This window comes from Mesoplodon mirus, assembly GCF_964341445.2.
Source record: "Mesoplodon mirus genome assembly, chromosome: 13".
Lineage (NCBI taxonomy): Eukaryota > Metazoa > Chordata > Mammalia > Artiodactyla > Ziphiidae > Mesoplodon > Mesoplodon mirus.
The window spans coordinates 20662916-20669526 of NC_138989.1; the positions used below are offsets into that span (position 1 = coordinate 20662916).

At 46.6% G+C, this 6611-nt stretch overlaps 1 protein-coding gene across 2 annotated transcripts in view; it reads right to left on the reverse strand.

Annotated features, from left to right (window-relative positions):
• The window catches only part of TPST2 (tyrosylprotein sulfotransferase 2), a 58173-nt gene extending 58034 nt beyond the window's left edge, over positions 1 to 139 (reverse strand). The window contains exon 1 of one of the 2 annotated variants that reach the window (XM_082641576.1): positions 63 to 139. The gene's annotated coding sequence lies outside the window, so the exon portion shown is untranslated. The remainder of the gene's footprint in view (positions 1 to 62) is intronic. The other variant, XM_082641580.1, reaches the window with a different exon arrangement.
• Positions 140 to 6611: the final 6472 nt, after the last annotated feature.

A 6611-nucleotide genomic window follows, 5' to 3' on the forward strand; every position in this document is an offset into this window, starting at 1 on the left:
CAGGCGGCCCCCTGCCGGCAGCTGCAGCCCAGGTCCCCCCTCGCCGCCCCGGAGCCACCTACCACGAGAGGCACGCCGCGGCAGCCCCGCGTGCCCAGCGACTCAGCGCTCGCCAGCCGCCCCGGCCGGGGGAGGCGGGACCATGGCGCCGTGACGTCACACGGGGCGGTCCGGGACGTGGCCCCGCCCCCAAGTCCGCCCACGGCCGCTCCCCGACCCCCGTCCCGCCTCCAGACCGCGCTGTGGGGCGGGGCGTCCCTGGCAGCTGACCGCCCCGCCCGGAAACTCTGGTCTGCCGGCTGGTTTACCCACAGGTTGGGCAGCTCATCGCTTCCTCCACCCACTGCTACTACTCTGCTTAAGAGAAGTTCCCTCTGTCTACAAGCAGGGGAGTGGAATGATCGCCAAGAAGTGGTGTAAAAGAAGAAAACTAGACCCTGAGCAGAGAGTTTTAATGCTACTGTCTGTAGAAAACAAAGGGAAAACTGGGAAGGGCTATCATACAATTCATATACATCACTGGTTCTCAAGGAGGGTGTGATTTCGCCCTACGGACCACCACCCTCCCAGGGAGACATCTGGCAATGTCTGAAGACATTTTGGGTTGTCACAACTGGGGGGTTGGAGGGGATATGTTTCTACTGGAATCTAGTGGATAGAGGCCTGGGATGCTGCTAAACATCCTACAGTGATCAGGACAGCCCTCCACCCTGCCAACCAAGAGCCATCCAGCCTAAAATGTCAGTAGTGCAGGGTTGAGAAACCCTGTTAGATAAGAATAAAATAAAACTCCAGGCTAGTAGAGCTCAACTCAGTCTAACCTCTCTGTGCCTCTGTTTCTCCATCTGTAAAACTGGGAAGATAATAGATCTATCTATGCATCATATGCATATGCATTGAATACCTGAAGGAAGGGGAGGAAAGGATGCAGGCTTACTTCTCACTGTGAAACTTTGTTCTTTGTTCTGTTTGAATATATATATACATATATATTTTTTTTAACCATTTGTATATATTACCTATTTAAAATAAATTTCTAGGACTTCCCTGGTGGCGCAGTGGTTAAGAATCCGCCTGCCAAGGCAGGGGAAATGGGTTCGAGCCCTGGTCCGGGAAGATCCCACATGCCACAGAGCAACTAAGCCCGTGTGTCACAACTACTGAGGCTGTGCTCTAGAGCCCGCGAGCCAAAACTACTGAGCCCACGTGCCTAGAGCCCGTGCTCTGCAACAAGAGAAGCCACCGTGCTCCACAAGAGAAGCCACCGCAATGAGAAGCCCACGCACCACAACAAAGAATAGCCTCTGCTCGCCGCAACTAGAGAAATGCCACGTGCAGCAACGAAGACCCAACACAGCCAAAAATAAATTAATTTTAAAAAATTAAAACAAAAAATAAAATAAATTTCTATAGTAGTTACCACAACAGCAAATGCATATCTATATAATATCTATATAATTCTATATAATCTATATAGAATATATCTATATAATCTATATCTATATAATCTATAACCTTTATAGTATATCTATATAATTACATACTATTTAGGCATTGCTCTAAGCACTCTATATTTACACACTTAAACCTTTAATAACCTTGTGAGAAGTCTATTATCATCCCCATCTTACAGATAAGGAAAAGATGACATACAGATATTAAGTATTTTGTCCATGGCCAACCATGTGTTTATTCATAGCTCATTAATTCATTCATTTATATGTCTAATAAATAGTACCTGCCATGTACAAAGTGCTGGAACTGACAAAATGAAATCTCCTGCTTCCATGGAGCCAGCTGTTACTGGCCTGGAAACAACGGAACAATGTTATATAGTGTTTATTGTGCACATATCACAGGCTTTGTATGACTCACTACGGGGTAGGCCTGCTGGGTGTTTTATAATGTCCCTTTCTGGGTGGAGAAATGGAGATCAAAGGAAGAGGTCTGAATGGGGCATGTGTTTAAGAACATTCTAGCAACATGCATTTCCTGAGCGCCCTGTGCTGGGCGTTGGGAGTCAGCAGGTAACAGGAGGTCTAGGGTCCTGCATCCAGTTGGGGTAATCTGGACCCTCCAACAAGCATCGTGGAGTTGGGAACAGGGTGATCAACCTGGTCCAAGGAGGGAGGGCCGGGGGCATTTACACTGAGGCCTGAAGCACGGCTGAGAGTTCATAGGAGATTGTGCTAATCACAGGGCCCCGCAGATGCAAAGGTCTGGCAGGAAGGACCTTTGTCAAGGGGCCCTGAATGAAGTGCAGAGTGGACAGGATGTGGGGCGGGTGAGAGGAGGTTGCGGGGGTCTGCAGGGGCTGATGCTGCAGGGCTTTGTGGGCTAGAAGGAGTCAGGACTTTATCTTGCAGAGGTGGAGAGATATGGAAGGCGTTCAGCGGGGGAAGGACGTGCCAGCTTTGCTTTCTGCAGAGGTCATCCGGCTATTGTGCAGAAGAGGACAGGCAGGGAGACTGGTTTGGAGGCTGTTAAAATTCTCCAGGGGAAGCTGGTCACTGGGGCATAGGGATGTGTTCGGGTTCCAGAGATGTCTGGAAGACAAAACTGGCAGATCTCAGCAGTGGCGCTAAAGAAGGGGACCAGAATGATCACCTGGTTTCTAGGTTGGACCTCTCCTCTCAGCACCCCAACTCAGCGAACCCCTTCAGGTCTCAAGCTGGCTGTCCCCTCCTTGAGGAAGCCTAGCCCCACCTCCCCACCCCTGGCGAATGTCCTGATGAGACGGGCACTGGACCAGGCAGCCAGGGAATTGATGGGACGTTGAAGGCAGATGAACGAGCTCATTACTGTTTGCTTCTCCAGCCTGTGAACAACTGGGTCAGGGGCCTCTTCTCTCTTCCCCAACCTGTCTCCCCAGCTTCTAGACAAAGCCTGGCATATGGGAGCCCCTCAGTCAATATTCATCGAAAGCAGGAAGAATAAATGTAGCATCCTGGTGGTCCAGTGGTTAAGACTCCGAGCTCTCAATGCAGGGGGCACAGGTTCGATCCCTGGTCAGGGAACTAAGATCCTGCATGCTGCACGGTGTGGCTAAATCAGTCAATCAATCAATCACGTGGATTGTAAACCCCTTTCCAACTCTGACATTCAAGAAGATGATGCCGATGATGATTCAGATGCTTGCTATGCTCTAAGCACCTTATAAGAATTACATTGAAGCTAATCATTTACTCCTTCCAACAACCCTTAAGATTTTATTACCATTACTCCCATTTTACACATGAGGAAACAGAGGCTCCATCAGGTAACTGGGCTCGACCAAGGGCAAGAGCTAGTAAATGTCAGAGCTGAGATGCAAACTCAGGACAGTGGGGGAAGGAGGTGGCCCAGCAGCAGGCAGGAAGCTAGGATAGAGGGGCAGGTTCCCTCCTCTTGCTGGAAGGATGTGGGGTTATCCTTCCTAGTTGGGTTCCCAGGCTTCACAAAGTACCCTGATCTTGGGTTCTTGATCCAGATGACTGGCTGTCATGGCAACGTGGCCCTAAAAATATGATCATCTCTCTAGAACCTCTAGCACCATGCTCTTTTTCCAAAACTCAGTTGCTGTGTATCCATCACCATCTAGCGCTGGCACAAAAGGGATCACGCCTCAGGCGGTCCTCCCGTCCCCATCCTGCTCTTGCACACATATCGCTGACTTTGTGTCCATGTCTCTATGCCCTAAAGGCTGTGGGCTGCCTCCGGTCACTGTGGGTGCGAGACGATGTTCCATAACCAAGGTGCTTTATTTTCCCAAAGGCCTGAGACTCAAAGATTCATGAGCTGAGATCTAGCGTGGAAACATGGTGACGTCCCAGCTTGCCCAGGCATTGCATCCTGAAGCCAGCGTTTACAGCAAAACTCATGCAGAATCAAAACAGCGCTGAGAAGCCCCCGAGAAGGCTGTGGGCACCACGGCCACTCAGTCAAGTCCAGCTCTACTGCTATCCTCCAGCATTGTACTCATCATCACTTCTGCTGAGCACCTGATGAAGTCGAAACTGAAAGTTTCTGTTTTGAGGCAAATATGTGACATATTTAAGCTCTGAAATTCTGTTCCAGGTGGTGAGATGCTCACATATCAAGAGACGTTTTGGAACTAGGACCCACGGAAGGAACAATAGGTTTATAACTCTCATGTCACACTCCTGGCCCTTTTAGATGTTCTTTTATTTTACTTGTTTCTTTTTATCTTTGTTACTTATTTTTGCTTGTAATTTTTATTTGTTCTCTGTTTTCTATTACCGTGTTTTATTTATTCATAAATTCAGTAGCAAAAGTTACATAAATGTATGGATAAAACAAATTAAATATAAAATAATTGCTTTGTTATTTTCTTCCAAGTTATGTTGGTTTGTTTTGCCAAGTGTGTATATTGTTTCAGCAATGCTAACATGCATATTTTTTATATAACACCTGTGAGAAAATAAGGACATCAACAGCTTTGAGTTGAAAGCAATCTGGAAGGTCTAGACTATGAATGCAAAGAAATTTAAGGACTCACTTCATTGATGGATGTCTATTGTATTTTTCTTTCTTTTAAATATTTATTTATTTATTTATGGCTGCATTGGGTCTTAGTTGTGGCGCATGAGCTCTTCGTTGTGGTATACGGGCTCCAGAGCGCGTGGGCTTTGTATGTGACACATGGGCTCTCTAGCTGTGGCACACGGGCTCAGTAGTTGCGGTGTGCAGGCCCTGCGGCATGTGGCATCTTAGTTCCCAGGCCAGGGATCGAACCCGCGTCCCCTGCTTTGGAAGGCAGATTCTTAACCACTGGACCACCAGGGAAGTCCCCTATTGTGTTTTTCTTTTATAGGACTCACAAGATTGATACACTGAAAAAGTTATGTCTAAGTAAGTTTAAAATAGTTCTTTCAATACAGATGAAATAAAAATTCTAAGTGATCAGAAAGCAGCTGTGTTATATTTGAATGGATAGTAATTCTCTTTTTCTTTCTCAAATCATCAGATCATGGGGCATCTTGCCATCGATGAAGTCTTAGCATTGAAGAAATGTGAAAGTTGGTTTTGTGTGATTCCACCACAGTAGAATTTTAGAGCTGCACTCACACACCTTAGGAACCGAGCATGGGAATCTATGTAGCCTGACACCGGAATCAGAGAATAGTGGACACTTAGACATAAATTACAGAATCTTGGAGAATCACAGAACTTTGGAACCATAGAATCCCAGCATCAGAATCTTGAGGCTGGATGAACATTGGCGCTGTCATTTTACAGATGGGAAGAATAAGTTCCTGGGAATGGAAGTGATTTGCCCAACACTTGGTAGCTTCTAGCAGTAGAGCAGTGTTGACACCCATATCTCCTGATTCCTACCCAGGAATCCTATCTTCTGGTCCAAGACAAGACAGCCTGTCTTCTAACACAAGATGCTGGTCAAATTGGAGGGTGGAGGTTGGGAGAACTAGGGTGGGAAGAAGATGGAAAATGCATGTCTCAGAAGGTAAGATCTGAGGTGATGCTTCAACTTTGAAGTTCAGCAAAACCACGGAGCGGGGTGTCACGAGGCCCCACTTTTCTTTCCGGCTTCCTCTTCTGCCACACTTAGCATTCCCCTCCCACCCCCGACATCCATCCACACAACCACCAAACTACTCCTCCCACCTTAATAAGCTTGGACCCACCACAAGCTCTCTCAGCCTCTGTGCCTTTGCACATGTTGCTCCATGGCTGCCAAGTACAGCTGTGCAGGTTGGACACTGCACAAGGGTACCATAATGACATGGTAGACATCACAGATTTATTCCAATACTTTCTGGCAGATGGCAGTCAAATGTCCTGAGGAAGTAGCATCTTTTTATCATTTGCACAAAGGTGCCATATGGGGTAGCAGGGACCATACTGTTTGCTCTGCCTGGGATGTCATCTCCCTCATTCACCACCAAGCAAGCTCCTGCTCCATCCTTCAAGGCCCTCTTCAAATATCCCGTCCTCCAGGCAACACCTCCCCTAGGCTTCCTGCATAGATTAATGGTTAATAACATCAATCAATGCTACTTGTTGATTCAGGAGTCAATACTGCCTGATGTAGATTTCCAGAGCAGGGCATGTGCCATTTGTAGCAGGAGAGATGATTCTAGGTGGAACTTGGACCCAGGATTAAATAACACTAAATCAGATACAAGAAAATAAACCTCTTTTTACTCTTCTTTGATTAAATCAGGGAGAAACATCTCAGTTTGGGCAAGCGTGTCTTTCAGACCTCTCTCTGACTCTTGCTAATCACCCATTTTGTCAAAGAGCAAGCAGGTTGCAGGCTAAAACCTTCAGCAAGCGGTGGTGTCTGCTGAGAATTCAATACTTGGCCTTCTTTAAATTGTATTTACTTATATGACTGCTTTCTATCTATACCATATGATGCCTGTTTCCACATCCTGTAGTGTTATCAAATTTTATTTACAAGTCAGTGCATTTAAGCACATAATATTATTTATTTAAATAAAAATGTTAAGTAACTAACAAAACAGGTGGTAAGCAGAGAAGGCAAAAATCAGGAGAGTGGTACCTGAAGGAGTAGAATTTGAAAACACAGATTTGTTTAAGAGCGCGGCTCTGGAACCAGACTGCCTGGGTTCAGATTTTGACTTGAC